Source organism: Chlorocebus sabaeus, chromosome 11 (assembly GCF_047675955.1).
Source record: "Chlorocebus sabaeus isolate Y175 chromosome 11, mChlSab1.0.hap1, whole genome shotgun sequence".
Taxonomy (NCBI): Eukaryota; Metazoa; Chordata; class Mammalia; order Primates; family Cercopithecidae; genus Chlorocebus; species Chlorocebus sabaeus.
In genome coordinates, this window is record NC_132914.1 from 91,940,357 (window position 1) to 91,962,487 (window position 22,131).

The window sequence follows — 22,131 nt, forward strand, 5'->3', positions numbered from 1 at the left end:
ATTTTTGAATTTTTAGTAGAGATGGGTATTGGGGGAACCAGCCCCCAATAATTCAACATAGATTCTTTCTGTTTTCCCTAAGTATCAGCCGGTCTGAGAAATAAAAAGTACAAAAAGAGATATTTTACAGCTGGGCCTCCGGGGGTGACATCACATATTGGTAGGACCGTGGTGACCCCAAGCTGCAAAACCAGCAGGTTTTTATTAGGGATTTTAAAAGGGGAGGGGGTGTATGAACAGGGAGTAGGTCACAAAGATCACATGCTTCAAAGGGCAATAAAGATCACAAGGCAAAGGCAAAATTAGAATTACTGAGGAGGGTCTATGTCCCGCTGTGAACGTATTGTCTTGATAAACATCTTAACAGGAAACAGAGTTTGAGAGCAGAGAACTGGTCTGACCAAAATATACCAGGCTGGAATTTCCCAATCCTAGTAAGCCTGAGGGTACTGCAGACCAGGGTATATTTCAGTCCTTATCTCAACTGCATAAGACAGACATTCCCGGGACGGCCATTTATAGACCTCCCTCCAGGATGCATTCCTTCCCCAGGGTATTCCTTGCTCAGAAAAGAATTCAGCAATATCCTCTTACTTGCACGTCCGTTTATAGGCTCTGTACAAGAAGAAAAATATGGCTCTATTCTGCCCGACCCTGCAGGCAGTCAGACCTCATGTTTATCTTCCCTTGTTCCCTGAAAATCACTGTTGTTTTGTTCTTTTTCAAGGTGCACTGATTTCACATTGTTCAAACACACGTTTTACAATCTATTTGTACAATAGTGGTCCTGAGGTGACATACATTCTCAGCTTATGAAGATAACGGGATTAAGAGATTAAAGACAGGCATAAGAAATTACAAGAGCATTATTAGAGAAATGATAAATGTCCATGAAATCATCACAATTTATGTTCAGAGACTGCAGTAAAGACAGGCTAAGAAATTATAAAAGTATTAATTTTGGGAACTGATAAATGTCCATGAAATCTTCACAATTTATATTCTTCTGCCACAGTTCCAGCCAGTCCCTCCACTTGGGGTCCCTGACTTCCCGCAACAGACAGGGTTTCACCATGTTGGCCAGATTGGTCTTGAACTCCTGACCTCAAGTGATCTGCCCACCTTGGCCTCCCAAAGTGCTGGGATTACAGGTGTGAGCCACTGTGCCCATCCTGAAAGAAGGTGAACTTAATAAGATGCCAAGGATTGCTAACTACATAACAGTATTTACAATGTGGTATACTTGATTAATCTGACTCAGTCCACCTACCTTAATTAGCATTTCAAAATGTTAGGGGACCATCTGTTTGCAATTCATGAACTGAGAAAATTATGAAGTCTCTCATTCAGCTCAGGATATCACCCTGAACTTGATGAACTAAAATTTATTTGATTTCTATACTTTAATGACTCTGATGTCATTCATTGCTTTCAATGTTATGACTGATGTTTTATTAATAAGGCCATTGTAAATATATCTGTAAGTACCACAATCTCTGTGTCAGAGAAACACTTTGCTTGATTGCTTTTCTTCCTGGATAAACATGTAGTGAACAATCAGTGAATATATACTTCATATTACAGGATTGACTCAAAGAGTTCAATAATATCTAATCAGAGGCAAGGGTATGTTCATTTTATTAAGGGACACATCTTTCAAAGGAATCAAACTTTATATACAAACAGAGGTAAAGCGACAAACATAATCAGACAATAATTAAAAGACAAACAGATTTGGGTAACATCATTATTTTCCACTTATATAGCATATTTCATCAAAAATATCAATAAATCTTTCCAACTGTTCTTGTTCCCACCTAGGATATGATGACTTGAAAGTCTTATACATCTGTTCTGAATTTCACACTCCATAACTGACAGCTATTCAGTCTTTGGGACTCACCATTCAATCTCACCTCTCCCTTGCCTCCCACATACTCTAACATCAGACCCTTCTGCTCCTTCCAACACCTGACACCTGCCTGGTCTAGATCTGTCACACTGCACACCTGGACCATGCAACAATCTAACTCCTCTCTCTCCAGGTTGATCCTCTCTGTGGTCACCACCATAGGCTGGCTACAGGATGAGGTTTAAACTCCTGAAGCCGGAAGTAAAAGTCTTCATTATCTTGACTCAAACCTGTCTCTGTCCAGATCCTGTACTCTCAGCCTCTTAGCGGGCCATCCAGGTGAACTCTGTCCAGCTCAAGCAGAGCGTGCTAAGGTCATTTGACCCTTTATTCAGGAGTCACTTCACCCTTTATTCAGGAATGCCACATGCATGAGGCTTTACCACGCCTTCCACCGCCGCCATCTACTCTGTCCCTCTACGTGCACATCAGCATGACAGATGTTTGACACATTTTATTTCTAGTTCTCACCTCAATTATGCTAGTTATTTATGCTCAATGTATCAAATATATCAAGGAATTTGGGCTGGCCACTGTGGCCTATACCTGTAATCCCAGCACTCTGGCTTGAGCCCAGGAGTTCAAGACCAGCCTGGGCAACTAAGCCAGACCACCCCTGATGCCCTCCAATCTCTACAAAAAATTTAAAAATTAGCTGAGTGTGGTGGCATGCACCTGTAGTCTCAGCTACACAGGAGGTTGAGGCAGGAAGATCCCTTGAGCCCAGGAGTTCGAGGTTGCAGTGAACTATGATCACACCACTGCACTCCAGCATGGGTGACAGCGTGAGACTCTTGTCTCAAAAATTAAAAAAAAGAAAAAGAAAAAAGAAATCAAGGAATTGACAAGGTCACAAACTAGGGAGTAGCAAGCCACGGTTTGAACCCAGGTGTGATTCAACAGCCTGTGTTCTTTCTAAAGCCCCAGGCATCCTCATCCCCAGCTTCCTATTTACCAAAACCTAGGGGTTCCTTCAGAGTCTGCTCAATTTCACCTCTCCCACACAGTCACTTCTGACCACCCCAAATCCAGTTATCAGTGGTTACTTAGGACTCTTGCTGCTCTGACCTCATATTCTTAGAAACTTGATTTTTTTGCAGCCCCAGAGCCTCATATTAATAGTCTCTTGAACACAGCAGGCACTCAACTATCTTAACTAAGTCATTTTGCTACTTTCATATTATTTCCTATGGGTAAAATTACATAACAGGTAAGATAACTTCAGTAACTGAATAAAATCAGTTTCAATAATAAGGGCACATCTATGGTCTCCTAAACTAAGAACAGAGGGCAGGGCTAATTAAACGGCTTAAAGATATCAAAGACCCAATCTCTCTCCATTTTTTCACACTATCCTCAGGCCACTGCTTCTCCTCACATGGAGGCAAGAGAGCTACTGTAGTTCTAGGAATCACATGTAGACAGTTTCCGGCTATAGACGAGGATCCTTATCTTCTTTCATATTTTATTAGGAAGGAAAACATTTTCCAGAAGCTCCTCAGTAGATTTCCCCCAGGGTCCCTTTGACCAGGGCTGAGGCCCATGTCCATGCCCTAGTTGCAAGGGAGGCTGGGGAGGCAGCAGATAACATTTTCAGCCTCCACTCCAGGAACAGGTTCTGCCAGCCAGGGAGAAAGGGAAGGAAAGGGGTATTTGGAAAGGCACTCCATAGGGTTTGCAAACACCACCTTGAATGGATATTATGCAGCAAGACACTCTGTATAAGGAAAACTCCCCCATCTAAATAGATTATTATTAGAAAGGCTTGCTAATCAGGTTAAAAACAAATAATCCTGTTACCATAGAGTGTATTTGCACTGGAGGTAGCAGAGAAGGGAATTGGAACCTTCTTTAGCCACCAAATGTAAATACATTCCTCTTCCCCAGTGTTTTGGTTACACATCATAATCTCCTTCACCATCATGATCACCACAAGGAAAGAAGGGCTAGTAAGAAAAACACATCTAGCCTTTTTGGGCTTCCATATAGTTCTGAAAACACCTTAAGGCAGGCAAAAAAAAATTTTTTTCAAGAGATTTAAAGAACAGAAATGGAGATGAAAATATTTACAAGTCTGCTGCCTCCTTCTCTGATTCTTCTATGCTGCTTCTAAAAAAATGATAGTCTGCCACCCCTACCACTACCACCACCACCACCAACCACCCCATCTGCTGCCAATTCTGCAAACAGCATAGATACCCGTCAATAGGGAACCACTTTTTAAAATTCTATTACAATGGAAAATGATGCAGCCACTAAAATGGAAATGGATCTGAATGGGCTACCATGGGAAGCTATTCAATCTAAACTGTTAAGAGAGAAAAGCAAGGCCGGGCGCGGTGGCTCAAGCCTGTAATCCCAGCACTTTGGGAGGCCGAGACGGGCGGATCACGAGGTCAGGAGATCGAGACCATCCTGGCGAACACGGTGAAACCCCGTCTCTACTAAAAAGTACAAAAAACTAGCCGGGCGAGGTGGCGGGCGCCTGTAGTCCCAGCTACTCGGGAGGCTGAGGCAGGAGAATGGCGTAAACCCGGGAGGCGGAGCTTGCGGTGAGCAGAGATCCGGCCACTGCACTCCAGCCTGGGTGACAGAGCCAGACTCCGTCTCCAAAAAAAAAAAAAAAAAAAAAAAAAAGAGAGAAAAGCAAGACGCAGGGCTATGCCTACTGTGCACGCTCATCTGTGCTTATTTAAACGAGGGGTGGAGGGATTTATGATAGACGTGTACAATTGTATACGCTATGTATATGAACATTTCTAGAAGCTGTCTTAAGAACTGTGGATGGTAGTTACCTCTCGGGAATAGGACTGGGAATCTGGGGACACAGATACCTTTTGTTTTATATTCTCTTTTCAAGAGAATAATTCACCTTATTTTCATAGTTTTTAAAAAAAGTCCCCAGTGCCTGTATCTCAAAGTGAGACTAATATGGAAATACCTGCAAAATTTCATTAGCACACTTAAGATGCTTCCCTGTCTCCTCCAGGGACCTACGATTTTACTAATGGTAGCAAAATAAATAATCTATAGGATAGTAAGCATTTTTGTAACTCACCCTAACTGAATTTTGTTTATGCAATTACTTTCAGAAAAGTAACTCCTTACTGAAAAGAGAAATTTTAAATCCCATTTCCCAAGGAAATGAAACCATGGCTTAAAAGGCAGTTCTAAAACAAATTTTATGGGACTAAGCTGGAATCGCCAAGTCATAGTTTTCAAGTGAAAATCTCATTACAATATTGTAGACTAATGTTACATCTTTCTTATATAACTGCATAAAATACTGTCTTTTTAAGGGACCAATGCCACTGAAATATTTCTATTGAGAACTGGGTTGCCCAAGGCTCACAGATTTGAATCTGTATTTCATGGACAATGATGTTTCCCATAAAGACTCTTCATTGAGAATACTCATACGAGCAGACCATGGCAGTGTATGATAGGCGTATATACACAGTTGTCCCTTGGAACCCATGGGGGATTGGTTCTAGGACCTCCTGCAAATACCAAAATCTGCTAGTGCTCAAGTTCCTGATATAAAATGGTGTAGTATTTGCATATAATCTACATACATCCTCCTGTATACTTTAAATCATCTCTAGATTACTTATAATACCTAATACAATGTGAATGCTATGTAAATAGTTATACTGTATTGTTTAGGGAATAATGACAAGAAAAAACACTCTACCTGTTCAGTACCAATGCAATTTTTCTTCCTAAATATTTTTGACCCCTGGTTGGTTGAATCCATGAATGTGAAATCCATGGACGTGGAGGGCCAACTATATATCCATTTGTGGCAACTGAAGGGTCACAGAGTTCATCTAGAGACTGTTTACATACAGTTCATGTGATTCCTGAGGCTAGACTGTTTCACCTGTGATTCTCAGGTTTGGTGTTTTTGTTTGTTTTTTGAGACAGTGTCTTGCTCTGTCATCCAGACTGGAGTGCAGTGGTGCAATCACAGCTCACTGCAGCCTTGACCCCCTGGGCTCAATTGATCCACCTACTTCAGCCTCCTGAGCAGCTGGCACTACAGGTGCACACCATCACATTCGGCTAATTTTTGTTTTTTTTTTTTGTAGAGACAAGGTTTTGCCATGTTGACCAGGTTGGTCTTGAACTCCTGGGTTTCAAGCAATCCGCCTGTCTTGGCCTCCCAAAGCTGGGATTACAAGCATGAGCCAGCGCACCCAAATGGTTCTCAATATTTTTTTTTTTTTTTTTTTTTTTTTTTTTTCGAGACGGAGTCTCACTCTGTTGCCAGGCTGGAGTGCAGTGGTACAATCTCAGCTCACTGCAAACTCCGCCTCCTGGGTCCAAGTGATTCTCCTGCCTCAGCCTCCCAAGTAGCTGGGACTGCAGGTGCCTGCCACTACACCTGGCTAATTTTTTGTGTTTTTAGTAGAGATGAGGTGTCACCATGTTGGCCAGGATGGTCTCGATCTCTCGACCTTGTGATCCACCCGCCTTGGCCTCCCAAAGTGCTGGTATTATAGGCGTGAGTGACCGCGCCCAGCCTCAAGTTTTAAAGTTTGGTTTTGTCCTTCAAAAATCGTTTCTACAGCAACAACTACAAAAAAGGAATAATGTTATCTCCTTAAGGTTAAAGTCAATTTCTCATTAAGACAAAGCAGGATAGAATTACTTTCACTTTTAAAATTTTTTCAGTGGTTCTAGGATTCATTTTAAAATGAAGCAATGCTAAAAGCAGACTGCAAGGTATACTTGCAGTGTTTGAATTTAACTGATTCTTAAAAACTGTTTGGCATTTGAGCACGCACATCCCCTAGAGACCCAGAAATTCCATTTGTAGGTTAGAGGATCAAGTGCCCCTGCTAGGAGCACATTGAAAATATACACAGCAGCATCACTTGCAAAAGAAAAACAATAAAAGCAATAACAAAAGACAACACACAAATAATCTAAAGCCTATGGGCAATAAAATGGAGATATACATATACACACACACACACACGATAAAATGAATACACACACACATTGTGTTTATTTGTACAGTGTAATGGAATAAACCAGAGCTACAAGAATTAAAATGGGCCAGGCACAATGGCTCCCACTCGTAATCCCAGCTGGTGGATCACATGAGCCCAGAGTTCAAGATCAATATGGGCAACATGGCAAAATGCTGTCTTTACAAAAAAAAAAAAAAAAAAAAAAAAATAGCCAGGCATGGTGGCACACACGCCTGTAGTTTCAGCTATTTGGAAGGCTGAGGCAAGAGGATGAGCCTGGGAGGTCGAGGCTGCAGTGAGCCAAGATCACGCCACTGCACTCCAGCCTGGGTGACACAATAAGACACCGTCTCAAAAAGAATAAAATGATTACATCTTAAAAGAAGCAAGTCAAAGAACACATACTTTATGAATTCTACTTTATAAAGGTCAAATGCAGGCAAGCTCTTGTTTAGGTATGAACACACACGTGGTAAACAGAGAAAAATCTTGAGAACAGTTAAACCTTACGGCTGCGATGACCTCTTGGGGGTGGGAAAGGCTTGCGATGTAGGGATGCTCAATCAGGGAAGGTCACAAGGTCAAGTTCATCTCCTTACCCTGGATATAACTACAGGGGTGTTTCATGTTATTATTTCTTAATGGAATACCTTCTTTGTGCAATATTAGTTTACAAACATTTTAAAATAAAAACTATGGAGTAGGCCAGGCATGATGGCTCCTACCTGTAATCCCAGCACTTTGGGAGCCTGAGATGGGCAGATCATGAGGTCAGGAGATTGAGACCCTCCTGGCTAACATGGTGAAACCCCATCTCTACTAGAAATACAAAAAAAATTAGCCAGGCGTGGTGGCAGGCGCCTGTGATCCCAGCTACTCAGGAGGCTGAGGCAGGAGAATGGCATGAACCCAGGAGGCAGAGCTTGCAGTGAGCCGGGATCGCACCACTGCACTCCAGTCTGGGTGACAGAGCGAGACTCCGTCTCAAAACAAAAAAACCCAAAAACAAAAACAAAAAAAAACAAACAAAAAAAAACTATGGAGTAAATTACACAGTAAAATAAACAAAACGTGTGTGTGTGTGTGTTTGCTTAAGCTGTAGAATGAATGACTTCTTTCAATCCTATTGCTTTGTCTCTGGCTCTATACTTAACTCTTTGGGTAATAATGTTAAAATCTAAATTTGAGGCCGGGAGCGGTGGCTCAAGCCTGTAATCCCAGCACTTTGGGAGGCCGAGGTGGGTGGATCACGGGGTCAGGAGATCGAGACCATCCTGGCTAACACGGTGAAACCCCGTCTCTACTAAAAATACAAAAAACGAGCTGGGCGTGGTGGCGGGTGCCTGTGGTCCCAGCTACTCGGCAGGCTGAGGCAGGAGAATGGCGTGAACCCGGGAGGCGGAGCTTGCAGTGAGCCGATATCCAACCACTGCACTCCAGCCTGAGAGTGAGACTCCATTAAAAAAAACAAAAACAAAACAACAACAACAAAAAATCTAAATTTGTGACCCTACTTAAATTGTGACCTGGTCTCAAAGACCCTCAGGTCACCACTGCAATGATCTTCTTGGATCATTATCTTCACTGGTTACACACAGGAATGTGAAGCATGTAGTCAGGAGAAAGCCCTTTAATGTCCCCCAGGCCACAGGTAATTCCCCTCGAAGCAAAAACAACCTACTCTCCATAAACTGACTAGAAAGGAACAGGTGGGAAGGAGAGCAGAGGGGCTGCCAGCATTGTCAGGCTTTCTCCAGAATGGCCTGTCAACCAAGACAAGCCCTGTTCCCACATCTTTTTGAACAGCCTGGCACAGAATGCAGCTCTGACTGTTTTACAAGCAGTGCTCTTGCAGTTTGGGGAGCCCTTTTCTCTTTTATTCCAATGGAAACTGTGTGCATCAAGCTCTGTAAACGGTTGCACTCACAGTGTTACAAGGCTATCAGATGATTTGCTGTCGGAACAACCGGCCCCTCCGAATTTTTTCTTTTTTTAAACAACAGAATTTTTTTTTTTTTTTTGAGACAGAGTCTCACTCTGTCGCCCAGGCTGGAGTGCAGTGGCACGATCTCAGCTCACTGCAACCTCCACCTCCTGGGTTCAAGCAATTCTACCTCAGCCTCCTGAGTAGCTGGGATTACAGGCACTGCCACCACTCCCAGCTAATTTTTATATTTTAAACAACAGAAATGTAACCTCCAAGACCCAAATGATCAAATGACAAGCAGCAAACTTCTCCAATTTTCCCTCCTCCCCGACCCCCAGGTGTTTTGGTTTCTGAAGACTGGGGATCACTATCAATAATGGGCAAACCTTTGCTACAGAATGGATTAGGAAAAAACCACCTGAATTAATATATGTGTGCAAATATTTTAATGTTGAGGGAAGGAAAGAAAGATTGCATTTTGTGTCAGTATACAGAAGTCTTCTATGACAAAGAGCCACAAGTGAATACAGATTTCCTATGAGATCAAAGGCTGCCCCAGGGCAGGGATCACATGAACCTGAGCCTTCACCACCCTACGGGGAATGAACTCCACACTATGGGGTGTCCAAGCATGGTCCAAGGAGCCCCAGTTCAGACGCACTCTCCATTTCCCCCACAGCTGCTTCCTCTCCCACAGCTGGAGGCAGTCACCACACCCTTCTTCCCCAAGGTGGACTGGGCAGCGTTACACAAAGTCAGTTTTACAGAGTTTCAAGTTTCCAGGCAAAGGCAGGACGACTCAAAGACGCCCACTTGTCAAAAGACCAGATGTTAAAGTACGAAGTTAGATTCCAACTCAGAGTCTGGTTAGACCCGGGGTTACTTTCGAACTCCCAGGGAGGTGGGAGGAGACCTGGCTCTTCTCCAGCCAGTAGCCGGCACAATCCAACCCAGATATTTGTGCATCTGTTAAATCACTCACACTGGACTGACATTTTTAAAAGGACATAACATTAAGGAGACTGGTGGTTCATTAGGTGTTCAGGCAGTTTAAATGCCTAGAAACCCACTGAGAAATTAGAGGGATTTGGGCCAGCACAAAGACAACTATTAAGAGCACAAAGACAAATTGTATTTCTTTCCGGCATCTCCCAGGATATTAAAGACCACAAAGCTCCACAGTACATGTTTACACGCTCTGGCTGAAATGCAAGAGCCGTGAAGAGACTTACCAAGGGCCACACAGCAAACCCAGGAGCACAGCAGGATCGGCAGCCAGTTCACCCTCCTGCCCGAGGCATCTGAATCTGCAAGGCAGGCAGGCTAGATATTCCGAACAGCACCTACCATATGACTCAGCCTGGACTTTGGAGATACTGCTCACATTATCTCGGGGTATTCCTGTGTTTGTCTCAGAGAAACTCCACGCCCTGCACTGGACCCAGTACAAATGTCAGTAATAATGCACTGTATTCAACACTCTGCTATACAAATGGGCTCTTTGTGCTGCCAGCAGAAGAGATCCACATTCTGTATCTTTGCAGGGAGGTCGACTAGAAGGGTGCCTGCTATCAATCACCTCGACTCTGGGATTGCAAGAGGACAGATACTTGGTCTGGTACTCTCTCTTTACCAATAAGGAAAAGGGCTCGGCTCAACAAACCTTGTTAGGCAGAGCAAATGCCAGCAGTGGACCAGGCACAGGAAACACCAATGTGATGAAGGCAGAGCAAAGGGGCCAGCCAGCGCCAAGGGAAGGGAAGTGGCTTAAAGACAGTGAGCAGTCAGGAGACTCTCTGTTGATTCATTCATGAGACAGACACTTGCTGGGTGCCTCCTAGTGTCAGGCGCGGCAAGGCGTGCTGGGGAGGCAAAGGGGCACAGCCGCCTCCTGGCCTAGTGGCCAGGGGGAGACACACAATGACAGCCACTGATAAGTGTCAGCAGAGTACTTGGTGCTATGCGAGCACTTGGGAGGGGCTGCTAAGGGGGAGATAGGAGGAAAGGGGGAGGGGAAAAAGTCAAAGAAAGCCGAAAGAAAGGCTTGTCAGAAGGTGAATCAGACAGAGAAGTAAGGATTTGGAGGACTTGGTGCAGGTGAAGACTGGGATGGTAGATGGGTCACACCGGGAGGGTCCCACTTAAATCTTGCCGAGGTGCTTGGGGTTCATCCTGCAGGTCACTTGGCAGCTGCATAGAGGATTAGGATGATCACATCCCTGTTTTAAACAAGTCCTTCTGAGAAACCAAGATGGAAAATGCATTTCCGTGGAGCCAACTGGAGCCTGCTACAGCAATCTATGGCAAGAGCTGGTGAAGAATGGATGTAGGGTGGTCACGAGAGGTCTATGAAGGAAGTGGAATGAGAGGACTTGACATCACCTGGATGTGGGGGTGAAGGGGCGAGTCAAGGAAAACCCCCTTCTGTTTCATTCCTTCTGGTAGCTAAGATTATTCACAAGACAGGCACGAGGAGTTTCAAGCCTCAGACATGATCAACTTAAGGCTCCTATGGGACCTTCAAACACAGATGTCCTGATGAACACGGAGAGAAAGGGACAGAGGAAACAGCACTGGAGCCCATCGGTGACAGCGCCTTAGGCACCTCTCTGAGGAGACAAGCATAGACAACCAGACCTAATCAAATCCCAGCTCTGCCTCTTAGCAGCTATATGACCTGGGGCAAGTATATTAACCTTTTTGGGACTCTGGTCTCACCTAAGGAAATTCCTTTTGGGATTTAATGAAATCAGAAAAGGACAAGATGTCATGGCAAACAGAAGAGATTTAATATTTTCCTCTTGCCCTTTTGTGATCATAGACTGCTTTGTATTATAATTGAGTACTTAACCTTTGCAGTAGATTACAAGTTTTCTTGCTGTCACTCATCTTTAAATCCCTTTTGACCATATTTGTAGGCGCAGATTCTCAAATATTTGAATTGCCACAAGTCATATGAAAAACTAAGGCCAGACTGTTCTAGGGGACCAGGGGTTTCCTGCCTTTGACATTAAATAACAAATGCAAAGATCTCAAAATTGCTATGTGGCTTAAGTGGTGTTTATTTAACTCTGTGTTGAAGGGTGGGATGGAGAGAAAAGGGCAGTGGGGTTTGGAAAAGAGGGAGAATTTTGTCAGCCTAATAAAGGCTAGTCAAGGCCTACTCTGTGAAAACTCTACTGTAATATTTAAGAGGAACAGTGTCTACCAAAGTTAATATTGCATAGCCTCTGGCTCAGTTCAAGTAAAGGTCTTAAGTCATGTTAAATAATAAATTCCAGCAAATGGATCTTGCCTTAAACCAAATGTTAAGTCAATAGTACACTCTGTATATGAGACGTATATACTTTCTTTGCTAGGTCATTTTGCTAATTCTATTTATAACTCCTAAAATGAATATTTTAAAACTACAATAAGATTTTTAAAACCAGACTGACCAGTAAGGCATACATAATTCAGTTCCACATGGCTAAGCGTGTTCATTTTTCTTCAGGTTTTGCCTTTAAATTTGGGCTCCAACTTGTCTTTACCTATTTTTATGGCTGCCTTCCTAGTCTGAAAATATCTTGGTCACTAGATATTTTGCTTCATCTCCAGCTTAGCTCCTAAAATACATTCAGGATCACTTCTTCCTTCCCTATTCTTCCCTGGGCTTCATATATTCCCATCCATTCACCCATAGCCCAGTTCAGTACCCCTACCTCACATTCTGTGTCTCAGTCACAAATATCTTCTTAAAAACCTGCCCAAGTTTCTAATACAGAATGATTTGGCAACTGCCTCAAAGCTCACTGTTTGGCTCATTTAATTATTTTGATTAAACATAGACAATGATCCAATTCAGAGTTAATGGTCTTTAGGACTACTCTTATTCCTGGCTGTCTTCAACCTGGGCACATGTGACATGCCTCAAGCATGACCAGTTTGAGAGGACACGTTAGTCCCCAAGGGCCAAGGAAGAACAAGTTCCTCCTCGCTCACATATGTAGTTCGAACCCGAGGTTCTTGCCTCTCTACAATGTTTCTGGACTCTGGGTGGCTCCCATTAAACACACAATACACATCCCCATCCTTCTTAGCCAGCCTGTAAGATTTGGACACCCCACTGACATATAGACCCAAGATATCTTCCAGTTCTTCTCTGCCTTCAATAGACTTGAACTTCCCAGATGTGAATGGACTCAACTTTTTAGTGTGTCTACAAGGTGCTCTCCTATCCCATTGCCAATAGAGGGAAAAATGAAAGCAGACAGATGGCCAGATTAGACGGAACCTGCCACTGAGATGGCAACTTCCCCATGGCACCCAACCCCTGGTCTACTTGAGTTATTCCTCAGACACTGACAAGAGGTGCAGTCTCCGGGAGAGACTACTGAGACGTAATCCTTTCCCTTTAAACATGGCTTTTGACATATGCATTACACACACATACACACATCTGACTCCACCATGACTCACATTGGAGGTGGTGTTTAAAATGAACAGCATCTCAGTGCTATTATGATGCTTCACTCAAAATTACTCTATGACTTCTACTACAGGAGCAGGTCACATCCAGGAAGTGGTTTGCCTGATCTAGAGCAGGATTTTCTCACATTATCTTATGCCCCAGGGTTGTCTTGCTTTCTTCAAAACCAGATCAGGATCTGCGACCTCCTGTGACCCAAAGCACTCTCCTTGTAAACTGAGGATTCCCTACTAAGCTAGTCCCTATCCTTTTCTCTCTCCGAACACTTTAAATACCTTTTACATTCTTCTCTTTCTCACAGTTCATGTCATTCCTCCAGGCAGAGGCCCCTGAGGTTCCTGTGGGTTAGGAGACATGGATAGCTACCTGCTGCATCAGACTCAGCTGAGTCCGGGAATCCTTCTGAAAATAAAAGATTTATCCTGCAAATTGGTGTAACCTTCAGGAGAACAATGTGTTCGCCTCTATTCTCATTTAAAAGATACATGCCCTTTGACCTAACAGTTTTGCTTTTGGAAATTTATCTAAATATGGTTATAGAAAAAAATGTACACAAGTTTTCAATACAGTATTACAAAGCAAAAGAAATGTGAAAAAAATCATCCTGGGAGGAACTTAAACTGTATATCAATAGGGGACTGGTTAAATAAATAATAGATATGTATATTTTGTGTCAAGACTATTTCTGTAAAGACACATAAGAAACGTAACACTGCAGCCAGGTGCGGTGGCTCACGCCTGTAGTCCTAGCACTTTGGGAGGCCGAGGCAAGTGGATAACCTGAGGTCGGGAGTTCGAGACCAGCTTGACCAACACGGAGAAACCCCATCTCTACTAAAAATACAAAATTAGCTGGGCATGGTGGCAGATGCCTGTAATCCCAGCTGCTCGGGAGGCTGAGGCAGAACAGCTTGAACCTGGGAGGTGGAGGTTGCAGTGAGTCAAGATCATGCCATTGTACTCCAGCCTGGGCAATAAGAGCGAAACCGTCTCAAGAAAATAAAGAAATATAACATTGTTATCATTGTTATCTCTGGGGAAAAGGACAAGAAGCTGGAAAGAGAGACTTTAATTTTGCTTTAAGCCCTTTAGTACTGTGGATTTTTTTTTCTTTTCTTTTTTTTTGTTTTTTTTTTGAGACAGAGTCTCACTCTGTCGCCCAGGCTGGAGTGTAGTGGTATGATCTTGGCTTACAGCAACCTGGGATTACAGGAGCCCGCCACCACACCCGGCAAATTTTTGTATTTTTAGTAGAGACGAGGTTTCACCATGTTGGCCAGGCTGGTCTTGAACTCCTGACCTCAGGTCATCTGCCTGCCTCAGCCTCCCAAAGTGCTGGGATTATAGGCATGAGCCACCGCACCCAGCCTGTGGAATTTTTTTTTTTCAAATGAATTCACACTTAAGCTACTTAATAGAAAAAAATGTGAACCTTTATCATTTAGAGCTACTAAACACTCCGTTAAACAATATCACTTAATCTTTGCTAAACACGAACTAGAAAAACTAGGCACAAATAGAAACTGTACAGACCAGATATATATTACAATGGGTCTGCTTTAGCAGTTAATGGTTTAATTATTAAATATTCACAGGCCAGGGTATTTTTCTCTAAGGCACTTTATGTGTTACTGACTCCTCTACAATCTAAGTGACTCAATGTAAACCATTCCCCTTGTACTAAACACACGTGTTTATACTCAGTCAATTTCACTGAGGAAATTAGGTTAGGGTCAGTTTATAAGGTTTCGACCAAAACCTTAAAAAGAACACAACATCCTTCAGGTCTTCAACAAGATTGATGCCCAGGCCCTGTGTAGGACATACTGAATCTTCCATGTGTTTTTTAACAAGCTCCACAGGTAATTTGGATGTGGCTGGCATTGCCTCGTGCACACCTAAAGTAACCATGCTTAGAAAACACTGTCTTACCCACAAGAAACAGCGTAGAGAATTCTATGAACAAACTATTGCAGCACTCCAAGATTTTAAAATAAGTAACTTTCTCAAACACTGATACGGGGTTTAGAGTTAACACTGCGGGTAAGAAAACCCACCAGGCTCTTTCATTGATACACAGCTCTTCTGGCTCCTTTGAGGAAGTGAGGACCAGTATGTGGAAGAGCCTTTGGAGCTGGTGTTTAAGCTGTGGCTTCAGGCAATCTCAGGGACAGAATCTAGAATGTGCATCTGACAGCCTCCTTTCTACCTCCCACCTCCACCCCATTCTTATGTCCAAATAGTTTGAAACTATTGCGCTAGACCAGTATATCCCAAACACCAAATTGTTAAGAGTGGATGGAGCTCCAGAGATCTTTGCCACACCCCAGACCAGTGAATACTGGAGGTTCTGCAGTACCCCAGGTTCTTTATCTAAACAGGAAAGTTAGGAAACATCAATTTAGGTCAAACTCATTTTAAGATAAGGAAATCAAGTCCCAAGAAGTTTAAGCGATTTCACCAAGGACTTATGGCTGATTAATGATAGCTGGGTGCCGTGAAACCTGGTGAGCTAATTCTTCCCTCTTAGACCAATACTGCTCGTTACGGTATGCGTCATCATGACAGCCCCAGTATCTGTGCAGTTTCTGATTCACCATGAAGAGGCCCCAAGTGATTAATAACGCCTGAACCCACAGGGCATGTGAGAACGTGCCACTGGTTTAAAGGATGACTGACACGGTAAAGTGTCCAACATCAACCCGCCCTCGGAGTTCTTTCACTTTCAATATCAGTGGGAGGAGAAATACACAATTCTACATTTCATAGAAAAGTAAACCCAGCCCCACACAGTTAACAAGCAGGTGAAGTGGGAACACAGGATGATTCAAAGTTTTCAGATCATGCCATTTCTTGGTCAAATATTAGTAACTTCAGCAAAAGACCTCTAATTACCACACACTTTTGGTTATGGCAACAGTCTGCTCCTTACTGTTGGGAGAGAGTACTCCACACCCATGGCCTGCAACCAGGATCTCCAAACCCATCAAAGAGAAACGTGGATGGGAAACCAAACCCCCCAGCCTGGAAAGCATCCAGCAAGCTTTAATTCAGGGAGAGTTCAATCCAGATATAACTGCCTCTAATTGGCCCTCCCACACGGTCTCACAACATAGAGCTGTAATCTGTTCCACAAAGAACGTGGTACATTTCTTTTCCCCCTTGAAAAGTCAGAATCCTCTCTTGTTAGGTACTTACCATCACTGTTTTGATTTTTGTAAATATACCGAGACATTAAAAAAGGAAGAATGAATGGGTAAAAGCAAAGAAGTAGATGGATTTTTTCTTTTTTTAAATAAGCACTGATCCCTATGACCTTAACGACAACCCAGTGAGATTCAAACCTGCAATGGAGACTGATGTCGACTCAGGAAACCTTTCTAGTCCAGAGCACATGTGATCCAAAAAACACATTCATCTGGTCGGACATTTTCCATACTCTGATTTTTATCTTTCTTGGCATGCTCAACTCTCCTTTAATAAAGTCACAACCCTTTGTTGCTATGGAACCCAATCAGACACGGAGCCTGTTACTATGACTTCCCTGAAGATATAAAAAAAGACGCAGTGACCAAAAGACCGGCTCTTTCTTAAAAAAAAAAAAAAAAAATTATAAGGCAAAGAGGCTCCAAAAAAACCTCAACACTTTTCTATCTACTGAAGTTTAATCTTTTATGCAGGCTCACTTGAACTCTTCGGCCAAAGCTAGCTCATGTTTTATAAAAAGTTTTCAGCTGGAACTTTCCAAAGAAAATGATTTTACAAGTAAATACCTGGGCAAAGGAGGTAAAAATATCCTTGGGATATCTTACTTTTTTTCTTCTTCTAGGCAAGCTTTCTGAAATTTGAGTAGCTATTTAGCAAACATGTGTCAATCAGCAGCTGCCAAATTGCAATATTCATTTCCATCAAAACTTACTGTTGCCAAGAGCTCATTATTTGTCTGAAAGGAAAAGATATTCTAAATAATACAATCAATCCTGTGTTCTGGACCTGGACTAAATCTGCAGGGAAAAAAAAAAAAAAAAATCTGAGACTAAGCAGAGTGGACTGAGCAGAGCTACTTAAGGAAAGAGAATTAACATTTGTTGAGTGCCTACCATGAGCTGGGCACTTTTACGTCATCATGTGAGGACCCTGTAACTGAGGCAATGCCACCTCTGTTTTGCAGATGAGGGACCGAGGCTCAGAGAGCTTAAGTACTTAAGCAGCTTGTTCAAGCTACCAGGCTAGAGTGCTGCCTGGTTCCCAAAGCCAGAGCTATTCCTTCATTCAACCAGCACTTATTTCTGGTCTCACAAGTATTGTACATATGTTATGCTTCTTATTCTTCAGGAGTGAATTCACAGCCTGTAAAGTTTGGCTGTAAAGACAGCACGGTGTCCATCTTTACTGGCACAGGGGCCAGTTCTGGCTACACCCACGTACAACAAATACCACATCTATACAACAGCAGCTACCCCTTGGGGGAATCACGAATAAATGCCCTGGCTACTTGCCTAAGAAAACACATGTGGGCTAGGCACCCATTACACTCTTCCAGACACTGGGCCACTGACCAGGGCCTTCCAACCCTGAACCTCATGGTGGGGAGGACTAGGAAGCTCTGGGTGGCCTTTTCATGTGCAGTATCATTGGCAAAGTAAAAGTCAAGCCACGCAAGCCACAACTGTTTCTCCAACCTGGTTTTGGACAACCAGCTTCAAGAAATGACTAGTAAGAAGGAACGTGGCAAGGCACGAAAGTTATAATTCGTAAGTATATGATTAATTATACCGGCCTCTCAGCTAAAGAAAATTTACCTATTTCATGTACAAAGATTACAACAACTGTTTTCATTAAAAGAAATTTTAAAAATCACCCAAAACTGCAATACTATACCACTTCATACTCACTAGGATGGCTGTAATTAAAAGACAGATAATAACAAGTGCTGGTGAGGATGTGGCGATATCAGAACCCTCATACACTGGTAGTGGGAATATAAACTGGTGCAACTGCTTTGGAAAACACTCTGGCAGTTCCTCCAAAGGTTAAACAGAATTGCCATATGACCTGGAAACATTCCTTCTAGGTATGTATGTACCCAAGAAAAATAAAAGCATATACCCCCACAAAAACTTATACAGAAGTGTTCATAGCAACATTATTCTTCATAGCCAAAAAGTGAAAACAACCCAAATGTCCACCAAATATAATATATCCACACAATGAAATATTATTCAGCCATGGCCAGGCATGGTGGCTCATGCCTGTAATCCCAGCAGTTTGGGAGGCCGAGGCAGGTGGATCACCTGAGCTCAGGAGTTTGAGACCACCCTGGGCAACATGGTGAAAACCTGTCTCCACTAAAATACAAAAAAATGAGCCAGGCATGGTGGCACACGCCTGTAGTCCCAGCTACTCAGGAGGCTGAGGCACGAGAATCACTTGAGTCCGGGAGGCAGAGGTTGCAGTGAGCCGAGATCACGCCACTGTACTCCAGCTTGGGCTACAGTGAGATTCTGTCTCAAAATTAAAAAATATATATATATATTTTTCAGCCATAAAAAGAAATAAAGTACTGATTCATGCTATAACATGAATGAAACTTTTAAGAGAGGGAGAAATGAAGCATAACCGCTAATGGGTATCTTTCTGAGTTGATGAAAATGTTCGAAAATTGGCCAGGTGCGGTGGCTCATGCCTGTAATCCCAGCACTTTGGGAGGCTGAGGCGGGTGGATCACTTGAGATCAGGAGTTCGAGACCAGCCTGGTCAACATGGTGAAACCTTGTCTCTACTAAAAATACAAAAAATTAGCCGGGTGTGGTGGCACGCCCCTATAATCCCAGCTACTGGGGAGGCTGAGGCAGGAGAATTGCTTGAACCTGGGAGGCAGAGGTTGCAGTGAGCTGAGATGGTGCACTCCAGCCTGGGAGACAGAATGAGACCCTGTCTCAAAAGAAAATGTTCGAAAATTGATTGTGGTGAGGATTGCATAACTTTGTGAATATACTAAAAAATCATCAAATTGTACATGCTAAATGGTGAATTGTATGATATGTAAGTTATCTCAATAAGTCATTTTTTTCTTAATTTAAAAAAAATTATACTTTAAGTTCTAGGGTACGTGTGCACAACGTGCAGGTTTGATACTTAGGTGTACATGTGCCATGTTGGTTTGCTGCACCCATCAACTCATCATTTACATTAGGTATTTCTCCCAATGCTATCCCTCCCCCAGTCCCCCACCTCCCGACAGGCCCCGGTGTGTGATGTTCCCCGCCCTGTGTCCAAGTGATATCACTGTTCAATTCCCACCTATGAGTGAGAACATGCAGTGTTTGGTTTTCTGTCCTTGTGATAGTTTGCTTAGAATGATGGTTTCCTCAATAAGTCATTTTTTTAAAAAAAACCCAACACAACAATGTTTTGGGGTTTTGGTGTCCTAATAAACAACAAACAGTCTAACTGACAAGACCACCTAACCTTTGACAAGTTACTTTGTCTCTCAGGGTCTTCATGCCTTGGTAAGAAAACAAGGCTCAAGCATGAACCAAATGCTGTCTTCCCTCTTGAGCAAAAGAATCTGTGACTTTATATCTGAGGGGAAAAACGATTTGGGTGAAAACCTCTCAGGTAAAGTACAAACAGGAGAGTCAGACCTCCTGTCTGCCAGGCCAGGACCCATTCCCCTCCCTCCAATCGAATCACTGTTAGCTCCCCAGTCTGGTTCCTCCCTCTCACCCCAGCCTCTGTGCCTCAACCAACTTCTGAACACCTGCCATGTGTGCATGGAACAAAGCTAGACCGTTTTCATTACCTCTAATTCTCAAAACAATCGACAGGGGAGACAGGCATCATTCCCCCACTCTGCAGGTGCAGAAACAGCCTCGGAAAAGTTATGCAAGGTAACCACGATTGCACAGCTGCAAAGTGGCAGAGAGAGGATTAGAACTCAGATCTGAAGTATGTGCTGCTTTCCTATTCCAACATCTGTGTTTTCCAAACTGAGTCCACAGACATATTCCTAAGGCTTCATAAGTTTGCTACAAATAATTTAAAATGTTGCATTTATTGAGATAGTAAAGAATATTAATATAACTGCATTCATGGGACCACAGAGATAATCGTCTGGTAACAATACCATCCTGGGGCTTCAGGACCTCTTCTATTTCTATTCTTGCTGGGGCCAGGAATTAGTACTACTTCAGTGTTTTGGGTCAGTAAGGAAACACCTTTGTGGACTGTATTAGTTTCCCAGTGTTGCTGTAACAACATAACACAAACTGCATGGCATAAAACAATAGAAATTTATTGTCTCATAATTCTGGCGGCCAGAAGGCTGAGATCAAGGTGTTGGCAAAGCCAAGCTCCCTCTGAAGATGCTAGAGAAGTAACTGTTCCCTGCCTCTCACAGCTTCTGGTAGCCTCAGGCACTCCTTGGCTTGTCAGGCCTGGCACCAATCATCCTGACAACCCTGTCTTCACCTCATCCTCCCTCTGCGCATGTCAGTCTCTGGTGTCTTTATAGAAAGGGGAAATTCGGACACAATCTTTTCAGATTAGGGTCCACCTCACTGACCTCATTCACTTGAGGTTAAATTTTACAGAGGTTTAGGTCAGGCGTGATGGCTCACGCCTACAATTCCAGCACTTGGGAGGCTGAGGCAGGTGGATCACCTGAGGTCGGGAGTTTGAGAAGCCTGACCAACATAGAGAAATCCTGTCTCTACTAAAAATACAAAATTAGCCAGGCGTTGTGGCACATGCCTGTAATCCCAGCTACTTGCAAGGGTGAGGCAGGAGAATCACTTGAACCCAGGAGGCAGAGTTTGCGGTGAGCTGAGATCACACCATTACACTCCAGCCTGGGCAACAAGAGCAAAACTCCATCTCAAAAAAAAAATTAAAAAAAAAAAAAATTTACAGAGGTTTGATTACCCCTGTAAAGACTGTATTTCCAAATAAGGTAACTCTGTGAGGTACTGGGGGTTAGGACTTCAACATATCTTTTGGTGGGGGACACAGGTCAAACGATAACACTGACTTTAATAGTAAATACATAGCGGTTCATTCCTGTAATTCCAGCACTTTGGGAGGCCGAGGCAGGCAGATCACCTGAACCTGAAGTCAGGAGTTCTAGATCAGCCTGGCCAACACGGTAAAACCCTGTCTCTACTAAAAATACAAAAATTAGCCAGCTGTGGTGGTGCGTGCCTGTAGTCCAAACTACTCAGGAGACTGAGGCAGGAGAATTGCTTGAACCTGGGAGATGGAGGTTGCAGTGAGCGGAAATCGTGCCACTGCACTCCAGACTGGGCGACAGAGCAAGACTCTGTCTCAAAAAAAAAAAAAAAAAAGTAAATAATATGGCAGCTCCAGGAGAAGGGCAAATAGTTTCACTGTGAACGAAGGTGTCGTCACACACAATTTTTCTAACAGAAAAGTTATGCAAGGAAGGGCTCAGCCTTTCTATCACCCAGGAGGCAACAGAAGCATTCAAAATTCCACAGAAAACCTGCCCTGCAGCGGTCACTACTGTACTGACACGTGGGGAGCGATCTAGATCACCAGTAACTTCAGTTAACATTCATTTAAATTATTACCTTTGTATTTTGTATGCATTTGTTTCAGATTTTCATAATAAAATGTTGAGGTAAAAATTTCCTCAGAATGTTGATAAAATCTGCTGTATTAGTCTGTTCTCACACTGCTATAAAGATACTACCCGAGATTGGGTAATTTATAAAGGAAAGAGGCTTACCTGACTCACAGTTCCACATGGCTGGGGAGGCCTCAGGAAACTTACAATCATGGCGGAAGGGGAAGCAGGTACGCCTTACAGGGAGGCAGGCAAGAG

The 22,131-nt window shown here is 43.2% G+C and overlaps 1 protein-coding gene across 5 annotated transcripts in view; it reads right to left on the reverse strand.

Annotated features, from left to right (window-relative positions):
* The window catches only part of TMCC3 (transmembrane and coiled-coil domain family 3), a 309,980-nt gene that overhangs the window by 38,769 nt on the left and 249,080 nt on the right, over positions 1–22,131 (reverse strand). Inside the window, exon 1 of one of the 5 annotated variants that reach the window (XM_073021002.1) lies at positions 16,631–18,536. The exons of 3 other annotated variants lie outside the window; for them this stretch is intronic. The gene's annotated coding sequence lies outside the window, so the exon portion shown is untranslated. One more of the 5 variants, XM_008004265.3, reaches the window with a different exon arrangement.